The 18,469-nt window shown below is 49.2% G+C and overlaps 1 long non-coding RNA gene across 1 annotated transcript; it reads right to left on the bottom strand.

Moving 5' to 3' along the window:
- Positions 1–1,824: 1,824 nt before the first annotated feature.
- Positions 1,825–18,339, bottom strand: LOC118144383 (uncharacterized). The gene is made up of 3 exons (XR_004729173.3): positions 18,288–18,339; positions 7,723–7,818; positions 1,825–3,778 (listed from the first exon to the last, which is right to left on the bottom strand). It is a non-coding gene; the product is annotated as an uncharacterized LOC118144383 (long non-coding RNA).
- Between the last annotated feature and the right edge of the window lie 130 nt (positions 18,340–18,469).

Below are 18,469 nucleotides of genomic sequence, written 5' to 3'. Positions count from 1 at the left end.
CATCTTCGATACCAACAAAGCAGCTCTTAGACACTGGGCCCGGGAACAAAAACCTGAAGAAAGTGGCAGAGGCCGGGTGTGGTGGCTCACGCCTGGAATCCCAGCACTTTGGGAGGCCGAGGCAGGAGGATCATAAGGTCAGAAGTTCAAGACCAGCCTGGCCAAGATGGTGAAACCCTGTCTCTACTAAAAATACAAAAATTAGCCAGGCGTGGAGACAGGCGCCTGTAGTCCCAGCTACCTGGGAGGCTGAGGCAGGAAACTGCTTGAACCCAGGAGGCAGAGGTTGCAGTGAACCAAGATCTTGCCACTGCACTCCACGTTGGGCCACGGGGCGAGACTCTGTCTCAAAAAAAAAAAAAAACAGAACGGACCGATCCAAGATGGCTGATCACTAACAGCTCAGGATTGTAGCTCCCAGTGAAAGTTCAGAGAACAAGACGACGCCACACTTTTAGATGAATTTTCGTCACTCACGGATCAGCCGATTCCCAGTAGAGGAGCCCCACGGGTCGCCAGCGCGACTCTTGTGGCCGCCGCAGCGGTTTTGCCGGCGTCTCGGCGCAGCAGCTCTTCATGCAGAGCAAATGGGACTGCTTCCCCTACTGACCGGAGTTTGGAGCTCCGGGAAGTCAGAGCCGCTTGTAGCGGACTCAAGAGGGAAGCCGGACCAGAGATTCCCGGGCAGAAGAGCACCATCAGTCTTATCGCTGCTATTTAGGCCGCCACAGTGGGTTGCTCGGATCCCAGCACTGGGAATCAATAAATCGGACGTCGACTCAGAAACCTAATTAGAAAGGCGGTTCATCTACAATGAAGGGAAAAAACAGCCTAAGAAGGCCGAGTATACTCAAAATCAGAACCCATCAGCAACAGAACAAGCCCTGATGGAAAAGGATTCATCAGCAACGGAACAAGCCCTGATGGAAAAGGACTCATCAGCAGCGGAACAAGCCCTGATGGAAAAGGACTCATCAGCAACCGAACAAGCCCTGATGGAAGAGGACTCATCAGTAACGGAACAAGCCCTGATGGAAAAGGACTGTGTTCCATTATCTGAAGTAGGCTTTAAAAGGTGGACGATGAGAAACTTCTGGGAGTTAAAGGAACTTGTTCTAACCCAATGTAAAGAAACTAAGAACTTTGAAAAAAGGTTCGATGAAATGATGAAAAGAATAGACAATATAGAGAGGAATACAAATGAACTTATGGAGTTGAAAAATACAACACGAGAACTTAGTGAAATATGTACAAGCTTGAATAGCCGAATGGATCAAGCAGAAGAAAGGATATCAGAGGTCGAAGACCAATTTAATGAAATAAAACAACAAGACAAGAATAGAGAAAAAAGGATAAAAAGGAATGAGCAAAGTCTCCAAGAAATATGGGACTATGTGAAAAGACCTAATATACGTTTGATTGGTGTACCTGAATGTGACGGAGAGAATGAATTCAAGCTGGAAAATATTCTTCAGGATATTATCCAGGAAAATTTTCCTAATTTAGCAAAGCAGGACACTATTCAACCCCAGGCAATACAGAGAACACCACAAAGATATTCCTCAAGAAGACCAACCTCAAGCACATGATCGTTAGATTCACCAGGATCAAAACGAAGGAGAAAATATTAAGGGCAGCCAGAGGGAAAGATCAGGTTACCCATAAAGGGAAGCCTATTAGGCTTACAGCAGATCTCTCAACGGAAACCCTACAAGCTAGAAGAGAGTGGGGGCCAATATTCAATATACTTAAAGAACAGAACTTTCAGCCCAGAATTTCATATCCTGCCAATTTAAGCTTTACAATTGAAGGAAAAATAAAATCTTTTAGGAACAAGCAAGTACTCAGAGATTTTATTACCACCAGGCCTGCTTTACAAGAACTTCTAAAAGAAGCATTATAGATAGAAAGGAACAACCAGTATGAGCCTTTCTAAAAATACACCAAAAACTAAAGAGCATTAACATAAAGAAGAATTTACATCAACGAAAGGATAAAAGAGCCAGTTAATATCAAATGGCAGTAATCCTAAATTTAAATCGACTAAATCCCCCAATCAAAAGATACAGACAAAATCTAACGGTATATCTAAAGATATACAAAGACTCAAAGGGTTGGAAAAAAAACCAATTAAATGGAGAGCAAAAATAAATAAATAAAAAGCAGGAGTTGCAATTCTCACAATTAATAAAATAGATTTCAAAGCTACAAGGATACAAGGGTAAAAGGATTAATGTAATAATAAGAGATCTGAACACCCAGATACATAAGACCCGTAATGAGATTTAGATTCAACGAGACAGAAAATTGATAACGATATCCAGGACTTGAACTCAGATCCAGAACAAATAAACTCAATAGAGCTCTCCATTTTAAACACACAAAATATACATTATCCACTTTAAACACACAAAATATTGATCGGCCATTATTGATACCCATTTTAGGAATGAAGTAATATTTCTTTTTCCCTCTTTTTCTTTAAAAAAATAAAAATAAAAATAAAAAACATTACTTGGGTGGCAAAAAAAAAAAACAACAATGACAAAAAAAAGGGAGGGAGGCGAGGAATTTGGACTGTGGACCTTTTGTTTACTTTTAGACCCTTTCTTGAAAGCTGCTGCCATAATCGTGATGCTCTCACATTTCACGGTTCAGTTCCTCCAGCGCACAAAGTTCCCTCCTACCTCAGGGCCTTTGTGCGTGCCACGCCCTCCACCTGGAATGCTCTCTCTGGATCTTCCTACGTTGGCTCTTCATCCCGTTCTCCCCTAAATGTCATCTTCCCTGAGAAGCCACGCCCTCACTCCCTCTCTCAAACTGCTGGGTTTTGTTTCTTGCCAGCATTGAACATTATCTGAAGCTGTTCTGTTGGCTTATTCCTGGATTTGCTCTAGTGTTTGTCTGAGCCCCTGGAGTGCGCCTCCAGGAAAGAAACCTCTTTTTTTTTTTTAATAGAAAAGGAGTTTCATCGTATTAGCCAGGATGGTCTTGATCTCCTGACCTTGTGATCCGCCTGCCTCAGCCTCCCAAAGTGCTGGGATCACAGGTGTGAGCCACGGCACCTTTTCGTGATCTGCAGTGCCCCGAGCTGTCCGCGTCCAGCGAGGGCACTCCATGGATACTCCCTGAAGGACAACGTCGATAAAGCTGTTCACTGTGGCGGCTGGTGACTTGCCAGCCGGGTTTAGATCTGTCGCCATTGAGGTTGCTTTTGGCTGAAAGTCCTGGAAAGCACCCAAGAGGTTTAACAATGAAGATATTTATTATTTCCATATAAGGGGAAGTCCTGAGATAGGACAGCTTCGGGGTTCTTCCTTTCCTTCTTTTTTGAGACAGGGTCTCACTATGTTGGTCATGTTGGTCTTGAACTACTGGCCTCAAGCAATACTTCCGCCTCGGCCTCCCAAAGTGCTGGGATTATAGGCATGAGCCACCGCACGTGGCCAGTTCTCAGGACATGAAGAGCCGGGTCCTCTGCATCTCTCTGCTCCAGCCTTTTCTGCAGTGCACACCTCAGCCAACAGCACACATTCAGGAAGCGTCTCTTCCTTGGTCCATTTTTATCAGCAATGAAACCTTTCCAAGAATTCCCCCAGCTCGCCCCCTCTCATCTTTTCGACCAGAATGTGCTCACATGTCCACCCCTAAGCCAATCGTAGGGAGAGGAACTGTATTACCGAGATGGCTCAGAATAATCAGGATTTCCTCCGGATGGGGGAACAAGGTCCCCTTCTTTGAGCATCTGTGGCTGTCGGGAAGCAGACAGACCCTTTGCCTTGAAGGAAGAAGGGGTGAGAGAGAATGAATTATGTAAAGGCAACCAGTGGTCTCTGTCATCACACTTGTTGAATTTCATCCTCACAAAACCCCCCGAGGTATCACCTGTCCCCATCGGCATGGATCTCATATTTGACCTCTGAGTGGATCATCTTTTTAATTTTTAAAAGGTTTTAATTTTTAGAATTTTTGAGGTACATAGTAGGTGTATATATTTATGGGGTACATGAGATGTTTTGCTCTGGGCATGCGATGTGTAATAATCACATCACGGAGAATGAGGCTTCCATCCCCTCCAGCATTCATCCTTTATGCTACAAACGATCCGATTCTACTCTTCGTTGTCTGACTTTGTACAATTGAGTTGTTACTGACTATAGTCACCCCGCTGTGTAATCAAACAGGTCTTAGTCATTCTTTTAAATGATTTCTTTTGTACCGATTAACCACTCCTGGCTTCCCCTTTCTAATAAATTAGAAAGAATTGTTTTTGAGACAGGGTCTCAAACTCCTGGGCTCAAGCGATCCTCCTGCCTCAGCCTCCACAAGTGCTGAGATTACAGGCGTGAGCCACCACGACCAGCCTGTTTATTCTTATATCCCTATTGTTTAGGAATAAAGAAAAAAAAGAGATATTTATTCAAATTCAGTAAAATATTGTATGTGTATCTGTGTGTGTCTCTGCATGTGTTTGTGTGTGAATGTGTGTGTGAATGTGTTTGTGTGTGTGAATGTGTTTGTGTGTGTGTGAATGTGTTTGTGTGTGTTAATGTGTTTGTGTGTGAATGTGTGTGTGAATGTGTTTGTGTGTGTGTGAATGTGTTTGTGTGTGTGTGAATGTGTTTGTGTGTGTTAATGTGTTTGTGTGTGAATGTGTGTGTAAATGTGTGTGTTAATGTGTTTGTGTGTGTGTGAATGTGTTTGTGTGTGTGAATGTGTTTGTGTGTGTGTTAATGTGTTTGTGTGTGTTAATGTGTTTGTGTTTGTGTGTGTGTGTGTGTGTGTTTGTGTAGGGGCATGTGGCATTCTCCGAACTGAACCCATGAGGAATACGATATTTATTAAAAGGAAAGCAATATGATTCTGCTAATTTGAAACTCACATATGTAGTATTAAAACGTAGCCACAGCACTGTTTAGTCCGAGGGTTGGCAAACTCTTTCTGTAAAGTGACAGATGACGATTTCAGGCTTTTTGCACTCCAGGACCTCTGTCAACATTACTCAGCTCTGCCATGGTAGCCTGGACACGGCCATAAACTATCTGAATAGGTGTGTCTGGGTTCCAATAAAACTTTATTTACAATGACAGGCTGGGGGTCAGGTTTGGCTTTTGGGCGGTAATTTGCCAACTCCTGGTTCAGACATAGGCCAATAAAAGCTTGTTTCGGGAGGAATGTCTTATTGCTGATGTTATTTAGAGTTACCGGCACACGGTGATAAGAAATAGCAGACTGACTCTGAATAGGCCGGGGGTGGTAGCCACCATTCCACCTTTGGTACACCTCTCATTCCCACTTTACAGGGGGGCCCAGGGCTCAGAGGGGCACCCAAGGTTCAGAGGGGATTCCTGTGGCTGAGACGGGCAGCAGGGGTTGAGAGGGACACCCAGGGCCTGGAGGAGGTGAACAATTTGTCTAGAAATCCAAGCTCTGTCGCCCAGAGTATGAATCTCCCAAGTGCCCTCTTGTGCAGCTCTGCGCCGCCTCCATGTGTGGCGCGGCACCCTTGCTGGGACAGCCCCTGGGTCTGAGTCTGCGCTGCTGGGGGCGGGGTGCGGGCTGGGGGAAGCTGACATGGTCTCCTGTCACACTCGCCAGCACCTTTCTCTCTCGGTCAGGATAGGGCGGAAAAGTTAGGAAGTCCCCAGGAGTGGGCTTGGCGGCAGCTTGGGGGCCCTGAGGCCCCTCACTTCCCCGTCTGGAGGCGCTGAGAACGCTCCGGAAGGCCCGGTGTTTCCTGGACCTGCTGTCCCCCTGAGCCTGCCCCACTCGCATCTTATCTCTGCCTCCCCGATTCTTGATCAAAGACAGAACAAAGCTGCTCCTCACGCACGGCTCAGCTCCCCTCTGGTCTTCTACCTGATTTCTTGACACCAAACGTGCACTTTGTGGGAGACTCCGCACCTCTGTCTGGCTCGGCGTTTTGTTGTGTGGGTTGTTTGTACGTCCTAATCCTTTCTAAGTGTACATTTCAGTGGCATGAAGGACATCCACATTGTTGAGTAACTATCACCACCACCCTTCTTGGCACCTTATCATCTTGCAAAACGGAAACTGCATACACACTGATCAAAAATTCCCCTTTCGCCTCTCCCCGCAGCCCCTGGCACCCACCATTCTTTCTGTCTCTGTGAATCTGGCTTCTCGAGGAGCTCACACAAATGGAATTGTTCAGTGTTTGTCCCGTTGTGGCTGGCTTCTTTCACTTAGCATAATGTCCTCACGGTCGGTGCGTGCTGCAGCGTGCATCAGAACGTCCTACCCTTTCCAGGATGAACCCTATTCCACGTGTGGGGGCCCCAGCTTATCCCCCATCACTCATCAGTGGACATGCTGGTTGCTCCCACCGTCTGGCCATCGTGAACAGCGCTGCAATGAAGGTGGTGGCCAGATTCCTCCTCGAGACCCCAGCTTCATTTCTTTTATACCCAGAAGTGAGATTGCTGCGTCACATGGTAATTCTATGTTAAATTTTTTTGATACAGAGTCTTGCTGTCACCCAGGTTGGAGTGCACTGTCATGATCTCGGCTCACTGCAACCTCTACCCCACCAGGTTCAAGCAATTCACTTATTCCACACCTCTCTGAGATGGGTCTTATTAGCCCCATTTTATAGAAGGGGCAATTGAGGCCCAGACAGGCTTTGAACCTGGACTGTCTGGCTCCAGACTTGCTGTTTCTTTGTTTCTTTTTTGAGATAGAGTCTTACTCTGTTGCCCAGGCTGGAGTGCAATGGCACGCTCTCGGCCCACCACAGTCTCTGCCTCCCGGGTTCAAGCAATTCTCCTGCCTCAGCCTCCCAAGTAGCTGGGATTAGAGGTGTGCACCACCACGCCCAGCTAATTTTTGTATTTTTAAGTAGAGATCGGGTTTCACCATGTTGGTCAGGCTGGTCTCAAACTCCTGACCTTGTGATCCGCCCACCTCAGCCTTCCAAAGTGCTGGGATTACAGGCATGAGCCACAGCACCCGGCTCAGACTTGCTGTTTTTAACTATTAGTTAGTTAAAACTAGTAGTCTTCTGCTGGGCAGGGTGGCTCACACTGTAATTTCCAGCACTTTGGGAGGCTGAGGTGGGCGGATCAGGAGGTCAGGAATTTGAGACCAGCCTGACCAACATGTTGAAAACCTGTCTCCACTAAAAATACAAAAATTAGCTGGGCATGGTGGCAGGTACCTGTAACCCCAGTGAACAGGCGCCTGTAATCCCAGCTACTTGGGAAGCTGAAGCAGGAGAATCACTTGAACCCAGGAGGCGTAGGTTGCAGTCAATCGAGATTGCGCCATTGCACTCCAGTCTGGGTGACAGAGTGAGACTCCATCTCACAAACAAACAAACAAACAAACAAACAAACAAACAGTCTTCTTCTTTTTTTTCTAAAGATAGTCTGCTTTCTTTCTTTCCTTTTTTTTTTTGAGACAGGGTTTCACTCTTGTTTCCCAGGCTGGAGTGCAGTGGCACGATCATGTCTCACTATAGCCTCTACTTCCTGGGCTCAAGTGATCCTCCTGCCTCAGCCTCCCAAGTAGCTGGGACTACAGGCACGTGCCACCATGCTCGGCTAATTTTTTGTATTTTTTAGTAGAGATGGGGTTTTGCCATGTTGCTCAGGCTGGTCTTGAACTCTTGACCTCAAGCCATCCTCCCACCTCCACCTCCCAAAGTGTTGGGATTACAGGAGTGAGCCACTGCGAGGGCCGTTAATTACCAGGCTTTCTTACCTCCAGGTTTCTACCCCAGCTGTTGGATGCCGCCTCTGAGCCTCTCTTTCTCTTCTCTAATTCCTTTCCCACCACAGAATCAGTTCCTGTAACAGTCTGAGCAGGAAGTGGAGAGTTTACTCAAAATTGGAGACTTTGAGGATATTTACAAAGGCGTAGGGAAAACAGAAGGGAGAGTGAAGCTGCTCCCACTCCTACAGCTGAGGGGAGGAGGGCAGGGTGTCACCTGGAACCTGGGAGGAGAGAGGTGTCTAGAGAGGGCTGCCTTCCAGGGACCGTGCCCTTTGCTCAAGAGCTGCAGCCAGCCTGGGTGTCACAGATCACCCCAACACGCAGTGGCTTGGAGGTGCTGTTAATGTTGGGACAGGAGGTATAAACTGGGGTGACTGCGCCGTCTAAGGTGCAGTGGTCTCTGATGATCTGTTCCTTGGGCAAACCGAGCAGCTCGCTGACACAGAGGCTTTGCACTGCTGGTTCATTTGCCAGAAATGTCCTCCCCAGCTCTTATCCTTCCGGTCTCACCCCCCAGCCCCCATCTCCCTGTGGCATTACCTTTTATATCTCTCATTAGCACTTAGCAGCATGTATAATCCTTGACTATTTATTTGCTCATAAATATATTTATACATATATACACACATATGTATATGTGTGTGTGTATACATATATATATATATATATATATATATATATATATATGATATGATATGTATTTTAAATCTCTCTCTCTCCCTTACTAAAAAGTAAGGCCAGGGCAGACCAGACATGGTGGTTCACACCTATAATGTCAGCACTTTGGGAGGCTGAGGTGGGAGGATCACCTGAGTCCAGGAGTTTGAGACCAGCTTGGGCAACATAGTGGTACCCCATCTCTATCAAAAAAATAAGAATTGGCCAGGCGTGGTGGCTCACACCTGTAATCCAGCACTTTGGGAGGCCAAGGTGGGTGGATCATGAAGTCAGGAGTTCCAGACCTGCCTGATCAACATGGTGAAACCCTCGTCTCTACTAAAAACACAAAAATTAGCCGGGCGTGGTGGTGCACGCTTGTAATCCAAGGTACTCAGGAGGCTGAGGCAGGAGAATCGCTTGAACCCGGAGTCGGAGGCTGCAGTGAGCTGAGAACGCACCACTGCACTACAGCCTGGGCAACACAGAGTGAGACTCTGTCTCAAAAAAATAAAATAAAATATTAGTGTGGCTGGGTGTGGTGGCTCATGCCTGCATCCTAGCACTTTGGGAAGCTGAAGTGGGTGGATTATTTGAAGTCAGGAGTTGGAGATCAGGCTGGCCAACATGATGAAACTCCATCTCTACTAAAAACATACAAAAATTAGCTGAGTGTGGTGGCAGGCACCGATTGTCCCGGCTACTCAGGAGGCTGAGGCAGGAGAATTGCTTGAACCTGGGAGGCAGAGGCTGCAGTGAGCAGAGATCATGCTACTGCACTCCAGCCTGGGAGAAAGAACAAGACTCTGTCTCCAAAAAAAAAAAAAAAAAAAAAAAAAATTAGCTGAGTATGGTGGCACACGCCCATAGGAGGCTGAGGTGGGGAGATGGCTTGAGCCCAGGGGGTGGAGGCTGCAGTGAGCTTTGCACTCCAGCCTGAATGACCAAGCCAGACTCTGTCTCAAAACAAAAAGTAAGGCCAAGGCAGAGAGGACCTGCCTTCCTTCTTCCCTGTCTCCCCTGAGGCCCTAGCACACAGTAGGTCTGATACATAGTGAGCGCTCAGCAAGTATTTGGCACACGAATGAATGAATGAAGGAATGAACGAACGAGCATGTCCATCCCTTCCCCGGCAGGTAGGACAGGACCAGGGGGTCTCAGAGGAGCCTTCTGCTTCCTGGGATAGGAATCACCCTCCTGTCTCCAGCTGCTGTTGGCAGTGGGAGCCAACAGACGCTTCTCTCCTTCTGTGACCTGGCCCGCGGAGCAGTGTCATTAGCTCGCAGCTGCCGGCTGGGTCTTCCCCACAAACTTGCACCTTTGTCCTGGAAAGCACGTCTGTGTTACAGGGTTAGCCCTTACCAGAGAGGACATATCAGAGTCCCTGAAGGCCAGGGACAAAGGTGAGGATCGATCGCCATCCCTGAGTCAGAGAGGAAAGACTCCTGCGGGGAAGTCAGTGGCCGGGGACTCAGAAAGGTTTGATTTTGCAGGAAGACGGGACTTACAGGGCATCGCAGTCTGTTCAGGCTTCTATAACAGAACACCATGGACTGGGGGAGCTTACAGACCACACACATCTATTTCTCACAGGTCCGGAGGCCGGGAAGTCCAAGATCAAGGCAGCTGGAAGGTCTGGTGGCGGTGAGGCCTTGTCTCCTGGTTCACAGATGGCAGCTTCTCTTTGCGTCTTTGCCTTGTGGAAGGGGAGATGCAGCTCTCTGGAGCCACATGTACAAGGGCCCTAATCCCATCGGTGAGGCCTCTGCCCTCAGGACCTTATCATGTTCCAAAGCCCCATTTCTTAATACCATCACATGTAATTAGGTTTCAACATACAAATTTCAGGGGACACATTCAGACTCTAACATGGGGGCTAACATCCAGGGCAGAGGCTAAGTTTCTGGAGGGGCTGTATGGGGGCTCTGGAGACCTTCTCTGATATTTGCAATAATGCACGGGGCATTTTGACCTGCTGAAAAGAAACAGCTCCTAAAAAGTCATTTGCAGCAACATAAGAGATTTGCATTCTAATTAAAATCTGTGCAGGTACCTTCTGCCTCAGAGCTTTTGCCCTGGCTGTTCCCTCTGCCTGGAATGCTGTTCCCGGATCTCAACGTGTTCCTGCACTTCCTGAAGGTCTTTGCTCAAATGTTGCCTTCTCACTGAGGCTGTCTCCAAACACCCATTTAAATGGCAACCCCTCTCCCCCAGTGGCATTTACACTGTTCCGTTTTCCCCCCAAAGCATGCATCATCCTCCAACAGCCCTGTCCCTTGGACTGCATCATACACAAAGCACACACGAAATTTAAAAAATTTTGTGGGGGAGCGCGGTGGTCCAGGCCTGTAATCCCAGCACTTTAGGAGGATCGCCTGAGCTCAGGAATTTGAGATCACCCAGGGCGACATGGTGAAACCTTGTCTCTACTAAAAATACAAAAAAATTAACCGGATGTGGTGGTGCATGCCTGTAGTCCCAGCTACTTGGGAGGCTGAGGCAGGAGAATCGCTTGAGCCCCAGAGGCGAAGGTTGCAGTGAGCTGAGTTCCCACCATTGCACTCCAGCTTGAGCTACAGAGTGAGACTAAAAAAAAAATAATAATAATAATGACAGAGGAACCTGTTCTGAAAAAAGAAAATAAGAAAAAAAAAATGAGGGGTCATATTTAAAAAGCAAAAAGAAACAAGTGAAATTAATTTAACTTGTATATGTCATTTAATCCTTGATATTCAAATAGTGTCATTTCAATGTGTAATCAATATAAGAATATTGAGATATTTTATGTTCTTTTCATAGTAAGCCTTTGAATCTGGGATGTATATGACACAGCATATCTCACGTCAGACTAGCCCCGTGTCAAGTGTCCCATAACCACGTAAGGCCAGTGGCTACCATATTGGACAGCACAACTCTAATATCTCACGTCAGACTAGCCCCGTGTCAAGTGTCCCATAACCACGTAAGGCCAGTGGCTACCGTATTGGACAGCACAGCTCTAATATCTCACGTCAGACTAGCCCCGTGTCAAGTGTCCCATAACCACGTAAGGCCAGTGGCTACCGTATTGGACAGCACAGCTCTAATATCTCACGTCAGACTAGCCCCGTGTCAGGTGTCCCATAACCACGTAAGGCCAGCGGCTACCGTATTGGACAGCACAGCTCTAATATCTCACGTCAGACTAGCCCCGTGTCAAGTGTCCCATAACCACGTAAGGCCAGTGGCTACTGTATTGGACAGCACAGCTCTAATATCTTTTTATTTTTGTTGTTGTTTTTGAGACGGAGTCTTGCCCTGTTCCCCAGGCTGAAGTGCGGTGGCACCATCTCAGCTCACTGCAGTCTCTGCCTCCTGGGTTCTAGCGATTCTCCTGCCTCAGCCACCAGAGTAGCTAGGATTACAGGTGCCCATCACCATGTCCAGCTAATTTTTGTATTTTCAGTAAAGATGGGGTTTCACCATGTTGGTCAGGCTGGTCTTGAACGCCTGACCTTAGGTGATCCACCCGCCTCAGCCTCCCAAAGCGTTGGGATTACAGGTGTGAGCCACCACGGCCAGCCTTGTTTTGTTTTTTGAGATGGAGTCTTGCTCTGTTGCCCAGGCTAGAGTGCAGTGGTGCCATCTTGGCTTACTGCAACCTCTGCCTCCTGAGCTTAAGTGATTCTCCCATCTTAGCCTCCCAAATTGTCTGGGACTACGGGTGCGTGCCACCATGCCCAGCTCATTTTTTTGGTATTTATTGTAGAGATGGGGTTTTGCTGTGTTGTGTAGGCTGGTCTTGAACTCCTGAGCTCAAGCAGAGCACCTGCCTCAGCCTCCTAAAGTGCTAGGATGTCAGGTGTGAGCCACTGTGCTGGCCCACAGCGCTAATGTTTGATGAAATTCACCATTGATGATGTGTATAATTTAATGTTATTACTTGTCTATTGACACACAGGGCCTGGATGGCCAGGGGCTTGTTTATGGTCCCCGATGGCTCCTCAAGCCCCCAACACAGTGCCCAGCACAGAGTGGGAGCTCAATGTTGACTGAATGAATCCAGCAGGCACACGTGAGCTCTCTTTCCTCCATCACCGGCAGCGAGCCACATGGCAGATGTGGCTAAAATAGTTTCCTGACTGGGCGAGGTGGCTCACGCCTGTAATCCCAGCATTTTGCGAGGCCGAGGCAGGTGGATCGCCCGAGGTCAGGAGTTCAAGACCAGCCTGGCCAACATGGTGAAACCCCATCTCTACAAAAATAAAAAAATTAGCCGGGCATGATGACAGGTGACTGTAATCCCAGCTACCCAGGATGCTGGGTGGGAGAGTTGTTTGAATCCCGGAGAAGGTTGCAGTGAGCCGAGGTCACGCCATTGCACTCCAGCCTGGGGGACAGAGTGAGACTCCATCTCAAACAAAACTCCAAAAAAACCCAAAACAAAAAAAACCCACAAATTAGCTGGGCGTGTGACATGCACCTGTAATCCCAGCTACTCGGGAGGCTGAGAAAGGGAGAATTGCTTGAACCCGGGAGGTGGAGGTTGCAGTGAGCCAAGACCGCACCACTGCACTCCAGCTTGGAACAACAGAGCGAGACTCCATGTCAAAAGAGAGAAATAAAGTTTTCTCTTCCTTTGCTTTTTACATTGTCCTTTCTTGCCCCTATCTCTTCACTTTCCTTTTTACATTGTCCTTTCTTGCCCCTATCTCTTCACTTTCCTTTTTACATTGTCCTTTCTTGCCCCTATCTCTTCACTTTCCTTTTTACATTGTCCTTTCTTGCCCCTATCTCTTCACTTTCCTTCCCTTTCTTCCTCTTTCCTTTAACTCGGCAAACAATGTAGCGCTCACGTTTGTGACAAGTGACTGGTTCACATCTCTGCTCTCTGCTCCACTAGGAGCCAGCTGTGCCTCCTTTAAGGAAGCCCTTCAGCTTCCCTGCAGTAGTTCTGTTGCCCTGGGGATAAGAATGATTCTTCCCAGGCTGGGGTGGGGCCCAGGGCGTGTGGCGGCCTGCCGGAGGACTTGGCCCCGCCTCACACAGGCACCTCGATAAGCACATGACCAGGATGAGCCTATGAAATCCTCATGACCATTCCAGGGTGCAGGCATGACTCAGACCAATCCTGAGGCATGAATGAGGGAGCCAGAGCACAGAGAGGCTTGGCAACTTGGCCCAGGCCACCCCGCCAGGCAGCTGTGTGGCCCAGTGGCAGAGGTGGGCTTTTACCTTGGGCTCTGGTAGAAAAGGTTCATCCACACACACTGACTGATGGCCTGCTGGGGCCACGTGAGGCTCAGGAGCCCGGGGCACAGCAATGGCAAAGGACCAAACACGCAGATTCCTGCCCCCTAGAGGTTTTTTCATCCTAGAGGAAAAGGAAGCCAATCAAACAAGCAAACACCTGCCCCGGAGCGCGGCTGGTGCACAGAGAGAAATGAGGCAGCCAAGGAGGACAGGGAGCATCCTCCGGGTGGTTGGTAACTTTCAAAGGCTGGGCAGGAAGGCAGTCATTGCTGAGAAGATGGCACTGGAGCAAGGACCTGAAGGAAGGGAGGGTGAGCCTCCTGGGTGTCAGGGAGAGGAGCATTCCAGGAGAGGACCAGGGAGTGCAAAGGCCCTGGGGCAGGAGCCAGGCAGCAGGGGGAGGAGCTCCAGGAAGGTGGGTGTGGCCGGAGCAGAGTGGGCAAGGAGAGGGAGGCGGATGAAGTCAGGGAGATGTTCCCACCTGGGTGCGCTTGACTTTGTCTCTCTAGTATGAGACGTGCTCATCTTATGGGCCATGGTGAAGGCTTTGGCTTTTACACTGAGTGAGGTGGGAGCTACGAGAAGTTTTCTTTCTCTTTTGAGAGACAGACTCACTGTGCTGCCCAGGCTAGAGTGCAGTGGCACAGTCATAGCTCACTCACTGCAGCCTCGACATCCTGGGCCCAAGTGATTCTCCCACCTCAGCCTCTTGAGCAGCTGAAACTAGAGGTGTGTGCCACCTCGTCTGGCTAACTTTTTATTTTTTGTAGAGATGGGGTCTGGCTATGTTGCCCAGGCTGGTCTCGAACTCTTGGCCTCAAGGGATCCTCCTGCCTTGGCCTCCAAAAGCACTGGGATTATAGGCATGAGCCACCACACCTGGCCATTTCTTTATCATAGTTTTTATTAAGATGTAATTTGCATATTATACATCCACCCACTTAAAGAACACAATTTGGCCAGGCATGGCGGCTCACACTAGTTTGGTTTGTTCTTTGTTCGTTTTTGAGATGGAGCGTCACTCTTATTGCCCAGGCTGGAGGGCAATGGCCTGATTTCAGCTCACTGCGACCTCTGCCTCCCGGGTTCAAGTGATGCTCCTGCCTCAGCCTCCTGAGTAGCTGGGACTACAGGCACCCGCCACCGTGCCCGGGATGGCTCACACTTGTAATCCCAGCACTTTGGGAGGCCAGGGTGGGAGGATGGGCAGGATTTTGAGAGCAGCCTGGGCAACAAAGCGAGACCCTGTCTCAACAAAAATTAAAACATTAAGTGTACATGGTGGCGTGTACTTGTAGTCCAAGCTAGTCAGGAGGCTGAGGAGGAATGACGGTTTGAACCCAGGACTTCGCGCTTGCAGTGAGCTGTGATTACAGCACTGCACTCCAGCCTGGGCGACAGAGTGAGACTGTCTCTTAAAAAAATAAAAGGTAAATAAAGTGTGCAATTTGATGGCGTTTTGTATATTTGCAGAGCTGTGCAACCATCATTACCATCACTTTCGGAACATTTTCACCACTCCAAAATGAAACCCCAAACCTGTACCAGTCACTCCTCATTCTCCCCGGCCCCGGCAACCACTGGTCTGCTTTTTGTCTCCATAGATCTGCCTAGTATGGACATTTTACATCAGTGAATCATATACGTGGCCTTTGCGTCTGGCTTCTCGCACTTATCAATGTTTTCAAGGTTCACCCATGGTGCAGCATGCGTCAGCACTTCATTCCTTTTTATGCTGAGTAATCTTGCAGTGTGTGGTTATGCCACATTTTATTTACCTCTTCGTCAGCTGATGGGCGTGTGGATTGTTTTCACTGCTGGGCTGCTGTGAACATTTGAGTGCGAGCTTCCGTGTGGACACGCACTTCCCTTTCTCCTTGGCATAGACCAGGAGTGGAATGGCTGAGTCTCAGGGGACCCTACGTTTGCCTTTTGAGGCTGTACCATTTTACAATCCCATGAGCACCCCAGGAGGCTTCCAGCTCCTCCAGGTCTTTGCATGCGCTCATTCTCCGTCTCTGATCACGAGAGGACTCAGCAGAGGAGGAAACCATCTGACTTGGTTTTCCGGGAGCCACCACCATGCTGATCACGTTTTGTTATCAGCACTCTTGCTTTTCTTCTGTGTCTTCGGCTTTCGCCAGGGCAGGGTGTTTCTCTAAAACATGACAAAGACTTCTTTCCCTTCTTAAGCTGCCCTCCCTGCCACCGGAAGTGACTCCCCTCGGCAAGGCCAAGGTGGCTCACATGTCCCAGCACTCTTTCATCTCTGCCCTTCTCTCTCATTGAATGACAGCATGGCGTGACATGAGGGCTCTCCAGCCATGGCCTTGCAGCCCTCTTGGGTAAGCACCACGTACATTTGGACCTTGAAGACTTGGTCATGAATCAGAGTTAGATTGGGTGAGATGGTCAAGGCGGGTCAGTATCAAGGAAGTGGGGGAGGGCATCAGGGCCAGGCAGGCCACCAATCTGAGTTAAATGGCTAATTTCCAAGAACTTTAAAAGTCATTAAAAAAGGTGAACTGCATAGCTAAAGGCTGTTGAAGGCCTTAAGGAATTCAATGAAATGATACTAATTAGTTAATCACTTGATCAGATATTTGGTTGACTGATTTATGAGTTAATTAGCTGGTTGAGTAAAGCATTTATTGAGTACTTGCTAAGTGCCAGGCCTTTTTCTAAGTGCGGGAGATACATGGATAGTGAAACAGGGTCAGCGTCTGTCTCTCCGGAGCTGCAGGAGATGAACAAGTAGACAGATGAGACCATTTCAGACAAAATGAGGTGACCTGATAGAGTGGGCTGGGACTCCTGTTTTTGACAGATGCAATGGCAAAGGCCTCTCTGAGGAGTGGGTTTCAGCTGAACCCGGAAGAGGAGAATGTGGAGCCATGGAAGGATCTAGGGGAAGCATATCCTAGACAGAGGAACAGGAAGTGCAAAGGCCCTGACATAGGAAAAAGCTGCGGATGCTCAATAAACAGAAACAATGGGGAGAGGGGAGGAGATGGAAGCAGAGAGGCGGGCAGGAGCCGGGTCAGGTAGGTCCAGCTCAGTTGCACTGACACATTCCAGGCACTGTTCTAAGCACTGGCACATTTTCCTCACTTTAATCCTCGTGGTAGCCCTTGAACAGGGGCTCTTAGAATCCCTATTTTGTAGATGAGGAAACTGAGGCACAGAAAGCCCCACACCACCTGCCCCAGGACTCCAACTTGGGAAACCCCGGAGCCTGGATTGCTCTGAACCTGTTCCCCTGGGACTCCACAGCCTCACCCTAGCCACTCTGACCTCTGTCAGGAGTTGGGCCCTCCTCCTTGGGGCACTGGACCATGTTTGGTCTCCTCAGAGGAAGGCAGTGCCAGGCGAAGCTGAACACAGCAGGTGCTCGGTTAATATTGGTTCAGGCCAAGACATGTTGCTTAAGGATGGGCCTGGGAGAAGGCTGCTTTCTTCTGGGGTTAAATAAGAGGTTTAGAAAGCCTCCCTCAGAACACTCAAAGATGGAGCCAGTCTTACCCAGTGCTGGGGACGCCACCCTCTGGTCCTTGTGTCACCCAGGGGTCTGTTGGCCCCTCAGCAACTTCATTCAGAAAATGAGGGGACTGGCCTACGAGAAGAGCCCAAAACTCAGGGTGGGGCCAGCGGTGCAGGCACCAGGAGGCAGGCCCGGGGCGGGGCATGGAGGGCTTCAGGGACGCGTGCACCCATCTAAGGGCAAATGCCACTTAGCACCAGCCCACTGCTGCGTACCCTCTTCTGTTTTCTTTTCCTCTCCCTCTCCCTTTTTTCCCTCAGAGTCTTGCTGTTACCCAGGCTGGAGTGCAGTGGTGTGATCAGGACTCACTGCAGCCTTGAACTCTAGGGTTCAAGGGAGCCTCCTGCCTCAGCCTCCTGAGCAGCTGGGACCACAGGTGCACAGTATGCCTGGGTAATCTTAAATTTTCTGTAGAGATGGGTCTCACTATGTTGCTCAGGCTGGTCTCCAACTCCTGGCCTCAAGCGATCCCTCACCTGGACCTTGCAGAGTGCTGGGACTGCAGTTGTGGGCCGCCATGCACCAGGCCTGTTCTGTTTTCTTGGAGTACTTGCCCCCAGTCATCCTTCATTCATTGGCTCACGTGCTCATCATTGGTTTCCCTCTTCATTAGGAAGCCGGGACTTGGTTAGGGTTAACTAAGCTTCCCCGTGCCTCAGTTATCTTATCTGTAACATGGAGTCATTGTGTGCAAAGCACTTAGGTCAGTGGCCAGCACCTGGAAGGCTCCCCAGTCATTCATTCTAGAATATTTACTGTGAGCAGGCATTCCCCGCCAGGCCACCTTTTAGAGCTGGGGACGCGTCGGGGGCCCGCCTCACGGGCGGCATCCCAGTTGGAGCACATGCTCAGAATGCAAGGAATCAAATGAACGGGAACCTGCCAGGGGGTGCTCAGTCATAGGGTGATGGTGGCGCCAACGTTATGAAGGCTAGAGCCAGGCGGATCCCTGGGAGAACAGAATTGCCCTGAAGGCCCTGGGCTGGAACCTGTAGGGCTTCTTCCAGGGACAGTGAGGCTGGAGATAAGACTGGGGAGATGGGGGTCCAGAAGGTGATGGGGAGCATGCAGACCGTTTTATGGGCTTTGGGGTTCCTGGGTGGACTGGCTAAGTCCTACTCACTGTGACCGACGATGACGATGGTCCAGATAGAGGAGGAGAGCGAGGAGGAGGGAAAGGGAAGGGTGAGGGGCGTGGAGGGGAGAGCTGAGAAGAGGGGAGGGCTGGGAGGAGGGGAGGGCTGGGAAGAGAGGAGAGATAGGCGGGGGAAGAGAGAGGAGGAGGGGGAAGAGAGCAGGAGGGTG

Source organism: Callithrix jacchus, chromosome 9 (assembly GCF_049354715.1).
Source record: "Callithrix jacchus isolate 240 chromosome 9, calJac240_pri, whole genome shotgun sequence".
Taxonomy (NCBI): Eukaryota; Metazoa; Chordata; class Mammalia; order Primates; family Cebidae; genus Callithrix; species Callithrix jacchus.
The sequence above is the reverse complement of the archived record's forward strand: the minus strand, read 5'-3'. Positions and strand labels throughout refer to the sequence as shown.